This window comes from Tenrec ecaudatus, chromosome 13 (assembly GCF_050624435.1).
Source record: "Tenrec ecaudatus isolate mTenEca1 chromosome 13, mTenEca1.hap1, whole genome shotgun sequence".
NCBI classification, from domain to species: domain Eukaryota; kingdom Metazoa; phylum Chordata; class Mammalia; order Afrosoricida; family Tenrecidae; genus Tenrec; species Tenrec ecaudatus.
The window spans coordinates 116080435-116095929 of NC_134542.1; the positions used below are offsets into that span (position 1 = coordinate 116080435).

The window sequence follows — 15495 nt, forward strand, 5'->3', positions numbered from 1 at the left end:
ATTCCCCTTTTCTCCCCCCACCTTCCCTTTCCCCTCCTGTATTTGCTACTCTCCTGAGGGGTTTATATGTCCTGGATTCCCAGTGTTTCCAGTTCTTATCTGTACCTGTGTACATCCTCTAATCTAATCGGATTTTTAAGGTAGAACTGGGGTCCTGATAGTGGGGGTGGAAGGAAGCATCAAAGAACTAGAAGAAAGTTGTATGTTTCATTGGTGCTATACTGCACGCTGACTGACTTTGTCTCCTCCCCGCAACTCTTCTGTACGGGAATGTCCAATTGTCTACAGATGGGCTTTGGGTTTCCACTCTGTACTTCACCTCTTTCACAATGATATGATTTTTTGTTGTTTGGTGTCTGATACTTGACCCATTGACATCTCGTGATCACACAAGCTGGTGTGCTTCTTCCATACGGCCTTTGTTGCTTCTGAGCTAGATGGCCGCTTGGTTATTTTTAAGCGCTTAAGACTACAGACACTGTAAGTTTTGATAGCTGAGTACCAATCAACTGTCTTCACCACATTTGCTTATGTACCCACTTTGTCTTCAGCAAGTGTTGGGAAGGTGAGTATCATGGAATGCCAGTTTAATAGAACAAAGTGTTCTTGTATTGAGGGAGTGCTTGAGTGGAGGCCCAATGTCCATCTGCTACATTAATACTAAACCTATAAATATCTGCACATAGATCTATTTCTACATCCTCATATATAAATATATTTATATATGTACATGCCTGTATTTAGACCTCTATAAATGCCCTTTACCTCCTATTTCTTTCCTCTATTTCCTTTTACTTTCCTCTTGTCCCACTATCATGTTCAGCCTCCATTTGAGTTTCAGTAATTCCTCTCGATTACATTGCCCATGATCAAGCCCTACCAGGCCTCCTACACCTTCCTTGCCATGGATTTTGGGTCACTTATTGTTCCTTTGTCCCTGGGTTTGTTAAGACCCGCTTCCTTTCTCCCAGCTCCCCCTTTCCCAAGTCCCCGTGGAACCATGGTGAGTCCCATTGTTTTCTCCTCCAGATTGTTTATCCCTCCTATCTTATCTAGATAGACCTGCAGAGATAATAATGTGCACAAAAAACAAGACAGAGCAAAACAAAGCAACAATAAGAACAACAAATACAAATGACCAAAAAAAAAGAGAAAAACCTGTAAATAGTTCAAGGTCTGTTTGTTGACCTTGAGGAGTATTTTCTGGTTGAATCTGATGGGGTGCCATGCCCTGGCCCCACAGTCTATTTTTGGTATTCCCTGGGGACTTCATTGCTCTGCTCCCCTTGCTATTCTGTTGCATGACCTTGGTGCCTTTCCTATGTGTGGTGGGGTCAAGTGTTATGGGGTCAGATCGGTTGCAATTCACACATTGTGTCTCCAGGGTAATATCTGTTTTTAACTCTGTTAGTTACCCACCCTCCATTCTACTTCCAAACAGAATAATGTTTGAGTTTAGGGAGATAGATAGATAGATAGATAGATAGATAGATAGATAGATAGATAGATAGATTGATTGATTTTTCCAAAAAAAAGTTCTGTTATCTTTTCATTCCATTTTCCACCAACTTTTTGAAACCCCCTCGTGTGTGTGTGTGTGTGTGTGCGTGTGTGTGTGTGTGTGTGTGTGTGACAATAAGATATATATTCTATTCTTAAGACTTGGGGTAAATTACCTCCCTATCGTGTTTTACTGGTACATTCTGGTCGGTTTGAATCAGTTAGCATGTGACATGTTACTGGTCTCAGATCTTGTTCCAGAAATAATGGAGGGAAGGGCTTTTTTCCAAGCTTGCTCTCAAGCTGGACACAAACAAGGAACCATGTTGCCCCATTTGCTGCTGTCAGTTTTCCTATGACCGTATGGGAGGGCTATCAGGCTAAGCAGAGGGCCCTCTCTGGAGAGTTGGAATGTACCTGGGTTTCAGCCAATCAGCAACCTGCCTACCCTATGGCTTCCTGTTACGTCTGATAGAAGTTTCCTTTGTATTTGCGCAGCCTTGGTTCAGATAACCAGTTCCTTGCAGACCAAAGTCAGGGTTACTTACATAGTATTCCTAAATAGGCATTTGTTCACATTGTATGCTTTTTCCTCTTTTCGGAAATGATAGCAAAGAAAAGTATAGTATTTGGAAGTCCATCATAATTTTTATGGATTATCAATGCTATAAAGTTTGCATAACATAAACATATTGACAGAAATTATTGTTTGGTAAATAGGAAAACAAGAATGACGAGGGAACATTTTCTTTTTTGGGTTTTCTGAATAGGTCTTGCCATTTTACAACAAAAATGTATTGCCTGTCTATTGTTGCTTAATGCAAGCACTATATTTTTTTTAATCATGATATGCTAGATAATTGTAGAGGTTGTTATATAGTTCCTGTTTCTAGAGAAAGTCATTTCAGGATTGTTATCATGTTTTCCACACGCGTTTTCCCCAGGTTCCATTTCAAAAGTTTTATGTTATCCATTTATTTGTTTTTCCTGAAAAGACTATAAATTTTGATTCAGTTCAAGACACTTCCTGCTATTTTAACTTGGTGTGTGGGATATGGCATGTTTCCCATTAATGCATTGATTCTGTGAATCTCGTCATAAATTTGCAGAATGCAAATTGTGGTTAGCTATTCAGTCCTAGGCCCATATTTTATATTTTAAATGTCATGAATGTATTCAAAATACATTTCCGGCTTGAGCTGGAAAACATATAACTTTGCCTTTATGAAGTTTGTTACATGCTCTGGTGATGTATTGCGGTATACATCACAAGATCATAAGTTCGAATTCACCAGCCACTCCATTGGAGAAAACTGTGGCTATCTACCTCTGTAAATATTTAAAGTCTTGAAAACCCAAAGGAGCAATTCTATGTCCTAGAACGTCGGTATGAATAAGAATCGGCTTTATGGAAGTGAGTTTGGGTTTTTTGAAAGTGATAGCACACAGAAGTGTGTTTACATCCTGGACCTGTAAAAGAATGGGTACCTTGACATTTCCATTCACTTCAGGTCCTGTCCCTAGAGGACACTCTCTGTGCACAGGCATATCATAACATGACGTTATACTGTGCTGTATTGTCTCCTCCATTGTATTATTTTACTGGAAGTTCACCAAAGTCTCTGGGGTGGCAAGAGGGTGGTGGAGTATGCATCTCGTGACTGAGAAGTGAAAGGGACAGACCTTGATCAGAGAAATGGAAAGGGGCTAACTACAGGCTTGATAGAAGCGGAAATTGTTTGCAGATAACACAATCCATGTGGCAGAATTGTTAGGCAGCCCAGAGCATCCAGCTGAGATCAGCTGCTCTAGTTTTATGGTGGAACCAGTCTGCCCTGGAGTACAATTTCATTGGCAACACCCAGGAGACTGCTTCCAGGCTTGGTAAAGGATTATAGTGGGTTGGCTCAAGATGAGTTGTTTTGGTCTCACCTCCACCCCACTCCCCGACCCCCTATACACACCCTTCACCTCCCCAAAGCAACTTTTGATGCTCGGACTATAGGACAGGGCAATGAATGTAAGCTATACTGATAAGACAATTAAATAACAGACTCAGAAACCAAAATGAGGTAAGGAAGGGGAAGACAGGAGGATATATCAGATATGGACAAAGTGGTACAGTCAGGTGGCTGAGAGACCCTGATAAAATTATCATGATATGGGTGGTGCAATCGGAAAAGGGGGCTAGAAGGAAGAGGGTTGCAGAGTGAAATGTATGTATGCCAGCAAAAGGCAGAACTGGTTTTCAAACCACTGACCTTGTGGTTAGCAGTCCAATGCATAACCCACTATGCAACCAGGACTCTAAGTCAGAACTGGTTTTCAAAGACCATGGGAATGCAGTGGAAAGAGTAGACTGAAGGTCATTGGAGAACAAGGTTTTCAAAGAACTGATAGCGAATGAAAAGTCCTATGTTAAGAAGCATATTAACAAATGGCAGCATATCTGTTAGAGGTTGACCAGGAATATGAGGGGACTTCACATTCAGCTCCACAAATGCCTCATAATATAGAAGCAGATCTTTAAATCTTTAAAGGTCTGTCATATTTGAAAAGAAAAAGAATCAGTCTTTTGTCTTTGTGGCCTCACAGGGCAAGACCAGTTTCAGGAATAGCTTTTCCCACGAAGATATATTTGGGCCTAATTGGAATAAGAACTTTTAAAATCTGCTTATATAGTAGCACTATGAAAGTGAAAAGGAAAGGAAACACAAACCATACTTTAATAAAACATAAATAGTGTCTATCTTGCTCTAATGCTTAAATCTCTACCCAGAAAACACCTCACTGCTATCAAGTTGATTCTAACTGATACCCTACAGGACGCATAGAACTGCCCCTGTGGGCTTCTGAAACGAAGGCTACAGAGTTCTTAAAAGCCTCATTTTTCTCCTGAGGAGCAGTTGGTAGTTTCAAACTGCTAATGTTGTAGGTACCATAAGGTGGTGACCAGACGTCCTGCAGTTGGCGGGACAGTCCCGATTTTTAACAGTTTGCCCCTCATTCCCCGGTGTTTTAAAATGTCCTGATTTTTGGAAAGAATGCATGACGAGCTAGGGACGCAGGAGGACAGGAAGGGAATATACGGTTTTCGGCTGCCATGTGGCTATTTCTCCAGGATATCATTTTATTTTTTTACATTTTATTAGGGGCTCATACAACTCTTATCACAATCCATACATATACATACATCAATTGTATAAAGCACATCTGTACATTCTTTGCCCTAATCACTCTCGAAGCATTTGCTCTCCACTTAAGCCCTTTGCATCAGGTCCCCCTTTCATTTTTCCCTCCCTCCCCGCTCCCCCCTCCCTCATGAGCCCTTGATAATTTATAGATTGTTATTTTGTCATATCTTGCCCTATCCAGAGTCTCCTTTCCCCCTCCTTCTCTGCCGTCCATCTCCCAGGGAGGAGGTCACATGTGGATCCTTGTAATCAGTGCCCCCTATCCAACCCACTCACCCTCCACTCTCCCAGCATCGCCCCTCACACCCCTGGTCCTGAAGGTATCCACCCTGGATTCCCTGTGCCTCCAGCTCCCATAGGCACCAGTATACAACCTCTGCCCTATCCAGTCCTGCAAGGTAGAATTTGGATCATGGTAGTCGAGGGGAGGAAACATCCAGGATCTGGAGGAAAGCTGCGTTCTTCATCAGTACTACATCGCACCCTGACTGACCCACCTCCTCTCCTAAACCCCTCTGTGAGGGGTTCTCCAGTGGTCGACAAATGGGCGTTGGGTCTCCACTCTGCACTTCCCCCTTCATTCACTATGGTGTGTGTGTATATATATATATGTGTGTGTGTGTGTGTGTGTGTGTATGTATGTATATGTATACACACACACACGCACATACATGCACATATATACATACACACATACATATATACACATACACACATATATATATTTTTTTTTGCATGATGCCTTATACCTGGTCCCTTTGGCACCTCGTGATCGCACAGGCTGGTGTGTTCTTCCATGTGGGCTTTGTTGCTTCTGAGCTAGATGGCCGCTTGTTTATCTTCAAGCCTTTAAGACCCCAGACACTGTCTCTTTTGGTAGCCGGGCACCATCAGCTTTCTTCACCACATTTGCTTGTTCACCCGCTTTGGCTTCAGCAGTTGTGTCGGGAAGGTGAGCATCGTAGAGTGCCAATTTAATAAAAGAAAGTATTCATGCATTGAGGGAGTGCTTGAGTAGAGGCCCAAGGTCCTTCCACCACCTTAATACTAAACCTATAAATATAGACACATAAATCTCTTTCCACATCCTCATATATATATTTGCATGTACATGTCTTTGTCTAGACCTCCATAAATGCCCTTGACTACTAGCTCTTTCCTCCATCTCCCTTGACCTTCCTCCTGCCCTACTACCATGCTCCGTCCCCACCTGGGCTACAGCTATACCTCTTCTCTACACAACCTTACCCTTGATCATTCCCTACCAGGCCTGCCACTCCTCCCTCACTACCATTTTGGGTCCCATGTTGTTTCCTTGTCCCTGTGTTTGTTAACACCACTTCCTTACCCCCCTACCCCAAATCCCCCCGGAACTGTCAGTCCCATTGTTTTTCCTCCAGATAGTTCATCCAGCCTGTCCTATTCATACAGACCTGTGGAGACAATAATATGCACGAAAACAAGACAGAGGAAATCAAAGCAACAGTATATAATCAGACAACAAAACAACAAAAACAAACCACTGACAAAGAACAAAACATAACACATCACGAAAGAAAAGCTTGTAGTTAGTTCAAGGATCGTTTGTTGGCCCTTAGGAGTGTTTTCCAGTCCAGTCTGTTGGGGTACCACGCCCTGGCCCCAAAGTCCACTTTCCTCTTTTTTTCCCCTCCCTCCCTGCTGCCCCCTCCCTCATGAGCCCTTGATAATTTATCGATTGTTATTTTGTCTTATCTTGCCCTATCCGGAGTCTCCCTTCCCCACCTTCTCTTTTGTCCATCTCCCTGGAAGGAGTTCACATGTGGGTCCTTGTAATCAGTTCCCCCTTTCCAACCCACTCACCCTCCACTCTCCCAGCCTCGCCCCTCACACCCTTGGTCCTGAAGGTATCATCCACCTGGATTCCCTGTGCCTCCAACTCCCATATGCACCATATGCAGAGTGTACAACCTCTGCCCTATCCAGTCCTGCACGGTAGAATTCGGACAAAGTCCATGTTCAGCATTCCCTGGGGACCTTGCCACTCCATTCCCTTGCTGTTCCGCTGCACTCCCCCAGTGCTTTGCCTCGGTGTGGTGGGATCAGGTCAGGTGCAATTCCCACACTGTGTCTCTGGTGCTGTCCCCTGTATCGCCCTTGGTCACTGAGGGGCATCATGTCTCATAGTGAGGCCAGCCATGTTGTTCTCTCTGTGGACTGACTGTTCTACTCAGGAACATCATCCTCACGGCCTGGTGGACCAGGCTGTGTTCCACTCTTTCCTCCTTCCCCTTCATCTGTCCCGTGTGCTCTGATCAGATATGTCCATCTCCCATTGCTACAGAATCAGTGTCGTCCTTTGAAACAAATTCTTCTCGGTGGAGGGAAGGAACCCACTTAATTTTTGGTGCTGGGGCCAGCCTCCCAGACCTCTCCACTGGTTCCCTCCTCCACGCCGGTATATTGCATTAACACCTTGCGGCACTGGGTTGAAGTCTGGTCCCACTTTAGGATATGATTTTTATCATATTATTTTTGTTAATTTTATAATGTTATGCTTTAATAATAACAAATAATTGTTGAGAACTGTTTATCAAGAACTGCTTATCAAAGTTTGCGTTGTTGTTAGAATTCGACCACCATTGTTTGAACTTAATGAAAAATGGCATTTTTTGGCATTGGCAACGACGAAACTATTTTGTAACTGTCTCTCAGACGATACACATCGTGCTGCATGCTAGTGCTAGTTAAACAAGTGATGTCAACAAATAAACTATTCAGATCATTTAGGTAAGTAATTATTTCATAAATATATAAATTTTCTTGAATTTAGCAGACAGTACTCGTATTATTGATATTTTATAGTGGCAGCAAAAAGTCTAGCGCCAGCCCTGTAAGTGACACTTAGGACTTAAGTTACGGCAAATTCAGAGAAAAAATAATACAAGTTAGTATTGTTATTATTTAGAAAGACAGGATTAAAATTAAAATAATTTTTAAATATAGTTACTTTATAACAAATTAATTTAATTTATAAACTAACAATAAAATATGTTCATATAATTATGTACCTACTTGCTTTGTTTTTAAGCAATATGTATATAATAATTTATAATATAATTTTTAAATATTTATTTTAGATTTTTAACATAATGTGTAAGAAAAGAGGATGCAAATTCATTGAGGATCTAAGAAGTGAATTTTTTTTAATTAAAAAAGCCAAAAGCGATTACATGGTCAAATGTGAGAAATGTAATGGTGAATTTTCTGTTTCACATGGCGGGAAGAATATTTCAAAGCACTTGGAGACACAGAAACATAAATGATATTTAAATACTGCTGCATCTTCCTCCAAAATACAGGAATTTTTTTTCAGAAAACAACTTATGGAGATGAAGAAAAGAAATTAGCATTAGCAAAAGGACTTATGTCTTTTCATGCTATTAATCACAATCATTCCTTCAGGTCTATGGACTGTACATCATAAGTTGTCAAAAAGCTAATCAACAAAAAATTTGCCTGTACTAGAACAAAATCCGAGGCAATTGTGTGTAATGTGCTTTCCCCATATGCATTTTCAGTAGTAAACAAAAATCTAGAAAAAATTAATTTTATATCCATATATTCTGACGCATCTAATCATAAGGATATAAAGTTATTTCCAATGATTATTAGATTTTTTTATTCGGGGACTGGAATAAAAAATAGAATTTTAGGTTTCATTTCTGTGCCCTGCGAAATTTCTGAAATAATTTTCAGTTCCATTATTAATATTTTGGAAAAAAAACAATTTAAAACATAAAATGATTGCATATTGTGCAGACAACACGAACGCATATTTTGGAGGAAAAGCGAGAAGAGTTACAAATAATAGTTTTTATAAATTAAACAAAAACCTTAATCAAAATATTATTGGTGTTGGTTGTGCGGCACACATAATACTTAACGCCATTTAAACAGCTGTTTATTTGTTGCCTATAGATGTGGAAAATATTGTTATTAAAATATATTCTTATTTCTATATATACACTGTCCACGTTGAAATGCTTAAAGAATTTTGTGAAACTGTGGAAGTTCGATATCAGAAAATACTTGGATACAGTAAAACACACTGGTTAGCTCTTTTGCCAGCTGTTGAAAGAATTTTGAAATTATATGATCCATTGAAATCCTACTTTCTCTCACAGGAAAAATGTCCTAAAATTTTAAAAGAGTTTTTTGAAAAAGAATCTTCAAAAATTTGGCTAGAATTTGTACATAATCAAGCAGCTCTTTTTCAAAATGCTATAAAACTTATTGAAGGTGACAGTATTTCGGTAATCGAAGTAGCAAATGAAGTTAATAATTTAAAATTTCAGTGTCAAGAGCAGTTAGAAAATAATTTTCTTCCGTTAACTATCCTTAAAAGTATAAGCCTTCTAGAAGAACAAGGTATAATAATTCGTGCAAAAATCATGAATCACGTTAAAAAGTTCTATAATAACTACATAGATTATTTAGAAGAGTAGACAGTACATTACAATGATATTGAACATTTTCATTGGGATACATTAAAACAAGAACTTAATTGGAATCATGTGTAAAAATCATTCGATCTTATTACTCAAAATTTCCCATATAGTAATATTTCCTAAAATGACCTTTTTAATGAGGTATCATTATTTTAAAATATATATTGATAAGGAAAAGATTAAATCTTGGGCACCAGCAAAAAGCACAATAGAGGACAAATGGTGAGAAATATTTCATCATTTTGAAACAAACCATGTTCCATACAATAATGCACTAAAAATTGTGGAATACGCGCTGTCCTTACCAGGAACTAATGCTGCGACTGAACGCATTTTTTCAATGGTAAGTAAAGGGTGGACATCAGAAAAATCATAATTAAGTGTTGAGACTTTGAAAGCCATTTTATGTGTGAAATATAATTTAACAAAGTCTTGTTAAAATTTTCATGACCTTTAAAACAACAACAGCAATCTACTAAAAAAATTCACTCAAAAAAAAGGAAATGTGCCAAAGAATAAAATAATACTGTACATAATTTTTAATGTAAATTGTACTTATGTTGAAATTTAAAATATATATTACAGTATTATTTTTACATTCTATGAAAATTTTTGTTGCTCCTTAGAGACCAAATTTTTATTTTATTTTATTATTTATTAGAGACCAAATTTTTAATCAATAACCTTCTCCCCCCCCCCCCCCACCTCTGGTCAATGGTGTCCCACTTTACCAATGTTAAAATCTGGTCACTTTAAGTTTGCAGCCCAACACATAAATCCACTATGCATTTAGCTGATAGGTTGGAGGTTCAAGCTCACCCAATGGCATCGTGGAAGAAAGAAGTAGCCATCTACTGCTGAAAAATTAGCCATTGAAAACTAGAGTTGAGCTCTAACATTCATAGGGTCAGCTTAGGCCAGAATCAACTCAGTGGCAACTAGGCATACAAACCCACTGCCATCGAGTTGATGTCAACTCAGAGCAACCCTATAGGACACAGTATACCTGCCCTGTGGGTTTCCAAGGCTAAATCTTTATAGGAGTAGAAAGCCCAGTCTTTCTCCCGAGAAGCGGCTGGTGGTTTCCACTTAGCATCACCCCATGCTCTAAGATTATCTTTACAAGTTTTTAGTCCTTTTCTCTACATACAGGTGGTTTGTTATTGTTAGAAAAATGAATCATGTATTTTCATAAATTAAGCATAAAATACTTCCTGTTTTATTGGATTACCCTTCCTTAGAATTAGCAAGTAATATCATTAATACCACATGCAAGTAAAATTGGTTGAAGATAATTCTTAAACAGTTGCAAAAGTATATCGCAGAAGCTGCCAGAAGTCAAGCTAGATCCAGAGGAGGGTGTGGCATGAGAAATTGCATTACTCAGTTCAGAAGAACCTTGGCTAAAAGCAGAGAACAGAAAGATATTTACGGTGTTTTATTGACTATAGCAAGGTATTATCAAGAATGAGAATTTCAGAACACTTCATTGTGCTAGAGTGGAACCTAGAAAAAGATCATCAGGCAGTTGGTACAGGGATAGTAAATGATTTAAAACCAGGAAAGGTGTGTGTTGGAGTTGTATATGTTCACCATACTAATTCAGTCTGTATGCTGAACAAATGATATGAGAAACTGGACTATATGAAGTAGAACCTGACCTCGGGATTGGAGGACGATTCTTTAACAACCTGCCATGTGCCAATGAGGAGGTTGGAAGCCCCTGTGTGCAGCCCTGGATATGATGTGGACTGCTAACCACAAGGACAGCAATTTAAAACCACCAGAAGCTCTGCGGGGAAAGATGAGCCTTTCTCCCCCGTTAAGATTTACAGCCTCAGAAACCCAGAGTGGCAGTTCTGCTCTGTCTTATAGGCTCCCTATGAGTGGAAAGCACCTCAGTGGCAGTGAGTATGGTTTGATTTTTATGCAGCTGAAAAGAGCCCTGGCAGCATAGTGGGTTATGCATTGGGCACTTTGAGCCCATCAATCGATCTTGCCAGCTGCTCCCAGGGAGAACAGTGAGGCTTCAGCCACCCCAGGGAGCAGTTCTACTTTGCCCTGTAGGGTCTTTAGGAGTCAGAATCATCTCTATGGTGAGAAAGGAGATGGTAGGAGGAGGGAGTCTGGTATGCAGAATGTGCAGATAACACCATATTGCTTGCTAGAAAGACTTAAAAAAACAAAACTACTCACAGCTGGATCAATAAACAACATCACGATAAATAGAGAAAAGATTGAAGTTGTCAAAATTTCAATCACATACACAATCAAAACTCATGGAGACAGCAGTTAAGAAATCAAATGACACATTGCGTTGGGCAAATCTGCACAAGATATCTTTACAGTGTTGAAGAGGAAAGATGTCACTTTGAGTAAGTACTATGGTACACCTAACAGGCCACAGTCTTTTCAGTTGCCTCATACACATGTGAAAGCTGGACAATGAATAAGGAAGACTGTGCCAGTTACATAACTACCGTCAACTTGAGGAAGGGGTGGAATCTAGCCTGTTATTCAGGTCACAGCTTGATGACCGCATTTGGAGGTGTGACGGAGAAGAATAGCTCGCCGGAGGTCAGACACACTCTCTGCTTCGTCTCCTGTGACATTCCTGTTGACAAGCCAAATGGAGTTACACTGATGGAAACAGAGCCCTGGAACTGCAAGAGCCACATGTAGACCCACACCAGTGCTGAGATGCTTCTACCACCACTGAATTCCACAAGACTTTCCACCCACTGGCCTGTAATCTTCATGCATTCAGCGTCATTGCATTAGTCTGAAGAGGAACTTGTAGACTGCTATTGGACATATGGGCTAATTTTGGACTTATGGACTTGATCCGGACTGGGCTGGGTTGGGATGTTTTCTTAATATACAATATGTAATACTCTTAGATATAAAGTTCTAATTTGTTTCTCTAGTCAACCCAGACTAACAAAAAGACCAAAGAAGAATTGATGAATTTGCATTATGGCATTGGTGAAGAATATTGAAATAACTACAGTCTGCCACAAAGAAACAAAGTTACTTGGAAGATATACACTCAGAATGCTCTTAGAAGCAAGGATGGATGGCAAGACATTAGGAGGGACCAGTCCCTAGAGAAGGACATCATTGTTGATAAATTGAAGGTTCAGTAAAAAGAGGAAGCCCTGCAAAGAGAAGAATTGACCTAGTGGCTGCAGTTATGTGTGGACTTAAAACTTTTAACCATCATGAGGATAGCACAGGACCAGGCAGTGTTTTTTTACCTGTCACTTGCAGGGTCTCATGATTCAGAACAAACTTAATAGCACCTATCAGCAACATGTTTTCATGAAACTTTGGTGGCATAGTGATTAAGCCTTGGACTGCTGAAATCAAACATTGGTGGCCCGAATCCACAGCGCCTTAGTGGGAGAAAGTAGTGGCAGTCTGCTTCTGTAAAGGATACAGCACCAGACATCCTATTGGCAGTTCTAGTCTGTCTTACAGTATTGCTGAGTTGGAATCTACTTAACAGCTCACAGCACAGCATATTCTGAAAAGTTTCCCTCTAGATAAATTCGCTGCTAGGTACCCTATAGATAGACAAATAAATGGAGCGATTTTCTATAATCTATTTAAACGCCATATTATACATGAGTTCCTATAGCATGCTTTTTTATCGGTATTTTTATTGCCTTCCATTTTATATGGTAGGTTGCTATGCTGGTTTCATTTTCTTTGTCAGTCATTAAAAAACATCATTTTTACTGCTTCTATATATTTAACAGCCCTAGTGGAACTGCAGATAAGCATTGAACTGAAATTACAAGTGCAGTAGTTCAAATATACCAGCCATTCGTCAAGAGAAAAATGAGGCTAACTGCTCCAATAAAAAATTGCAGCCTTAGAACTCCCTAGAGTGGAAACTGACTTGATGGCAGTAGATTTGGTTTTGGGCTCCTAGTGCAATAGTAGAGTGCATGCTTTGCATTAGCCCTGGGTTTGGTCCCTGACACCTCTGCTAATTTGTGAGGAGCCCTGGTAACATGGTGGATTACACATTGAGCTGCCACCACAAGTCACTAGTTCAAAGCCCCACCAGCCACTCTGTGGGAGAAAGATGAGGTTGTCTACTCCTTTAAAGATTTAAAGTCTGAGAAACTCAAAGGAGCTGTTCTACCCTGTTCTATAGGATCTTTATTAGTCAGAATCGACTTGATGGCAATGAGTATATGAGTATATTACATTACATAAAATATTATGCTGTGTGTCTCCAGTGTATTTTGTTTCCAACATTCCTACAAAATGGATGGATGGTATGTGTCCATTGAATAGCTAAGGAAAGCGAATCTTGGGACAGTTAAAAGGATTGTATAGCTAAAGTGAATTTTTATATAATGTATTTGGAAAGTGAAAGAAAAGGAATTTATACACTCTTCATTACTCTGGAGGAGCCCCGGTAACAAGTTCAGCTGCAATCCGGAAGGTTGGCAGTTCAAAACCATCACGATTTCTTGGGAGAAAGACAAGGCCTTCTGTTTCTGTGAAGACTCAGACACTCAACGGGGCACCCTGCCCTGCAGTATTACTGTGAGTCGGCATCAGCTAGATGGCTGTGAATTTGGTTTCCTTACCCATTGCTAGGACCCCTGGTGGTATGGTACGTTACATGCTGCCTGATGACCACAACGTCAGCAGTTCGAAACCACCAGCCACTCCTCAGAAAAAAAGACAGGGTTTCTACTGTAAAGAGTTACAGTCTCAGAAACCCACAGGGGCAGTTCTACCCTGTCCTGTAGGCTCTCTATGAGTTGAAATGGCGATGGCAGCAAGTCAGTCTAGTTGTGTTCACTACCCCTTTTCTTCCCTTATTTTTCCAATTCCAGTATTTGAATTATATGGTTAGCATAGTGCCTATGTTTATATTCTTAAGTAATAATAAGGCTAAATAAATAAATATTCTCTAATCAAGTATTTGACTGTTCCTTTATTCATCAACTTTTTATCTTAAATTCAAGCATTCCTCTTTTTTTTCCACCAACTGCTTAATTTTCTATTTAATTGACACTTTTCTCACTTAAAGACTCCAGCAGAGTTGCCAACCTGCAGCCAGCCTTAAAACAGTCTCACACCTACGTCATCTCTCTTTGCTCCTCCATGGAGACCTCACTCCCACGGCCGGCTGCCCTGCTGCAGGTTGACAGGGTGGTCCCTGGACATGCCGCTATTCTCTTTCCTTGCCCGTCTCTGCTGCAGTGTCTAACTGCTCTGTGTATGACTTTTGATTCTATTTCTCCTTTTTTACATTTTTTAGGGGTAAATGTTATATACCCCATGTGTTTATATGTAAACACATGGGCTTATCACCCAGCTTCAACAATGATCATGGCCAGCTTTGTTTTGCTATACCCCATCTTCAACCTTATGTTATTTGGATATAAATACTAGACATTGTATTTTATCTATAAATATTTCTGTATTTATCTCCTGATGGCTAAGATTTCCCCCCCAAGCTTAATGAACTAAATACCAGTTTTTCACCTAAAAAGTGTCAATTTAATAATTCTTTTTTTTTAATAATAATCTTAATACCATCAAAACTCTAGGCACTATTCAAATTCCCCATCATTTTGTGAATAGTACCACTTTCACAGTTTTGTTTTCTCCTAAATTTCTTTCATGTTTGTCTGAGTCAGTACCCAAATACCCTTTGCAACTGTCTCTGAAGTCCCTCTGAAATGTTAGCTTCCTGCTCTTTTTCTTTGCCTTGTTTTCTGAGTTTGTCAAAGAAACAAAATTGGTTCTATACTCCCCTGGTGGTGTTTAACCTGTTCTGTCTTTTATGTCTCTCTATGAACATTTAGATCTAGAGTCTTGAATAATTCCATTCAAATGTTTTGTCTGTTGTCCTCTATGGGCTATGTTGTGCGTTTTCTATCATTGTTGGTGCCGTGGAATCCGTTCCAACTCATAGCAGTCCTGTAAGAGAGGAGAACTCCCCCTCAGAGTTTCCCAGGCTGAAATTAGTACAGGAGCTAAGACTCAGGTCTCTGCTCCCACAGAGCTCCTGATGAAGGCAACCTTTTAGTTAGCAGCCAAACACTGAGCCATCATGCAAGACTCCTTTATTTCCCATTCACTCGCTGCCATCAAGCCAATTCCAACTCATAGGGATCCTATAGAACAGAGTAGAACTGCCCCTGTGGGTTTCCAAGACTAACTCTTTACAGGAATAGAAAGCCTGTCTTTCCCCCTCAGAGCAACTGCTGGCTTCAAACTGCTAATCCTCTGGGTAGCAGTCCATATGCATAACCATTATGCAACCAGGGGTTCTGTAT

The 15495-nt window shown here is 40.0% G+C and overlaps 1 protein-coding gene across 4 annotated transcripts in view; it reads left to right on the plus strand.

The window, feature by feature from the left end:
- Positions 1 to 15495, plus strand: part of ZRANB3 (zinc finger RANBP2-type containing 3) — a 246177-nt gene that overhangs the window by 116571 nt on the left and 114111 nt on the right. The window lies entirely within an intron of this gene.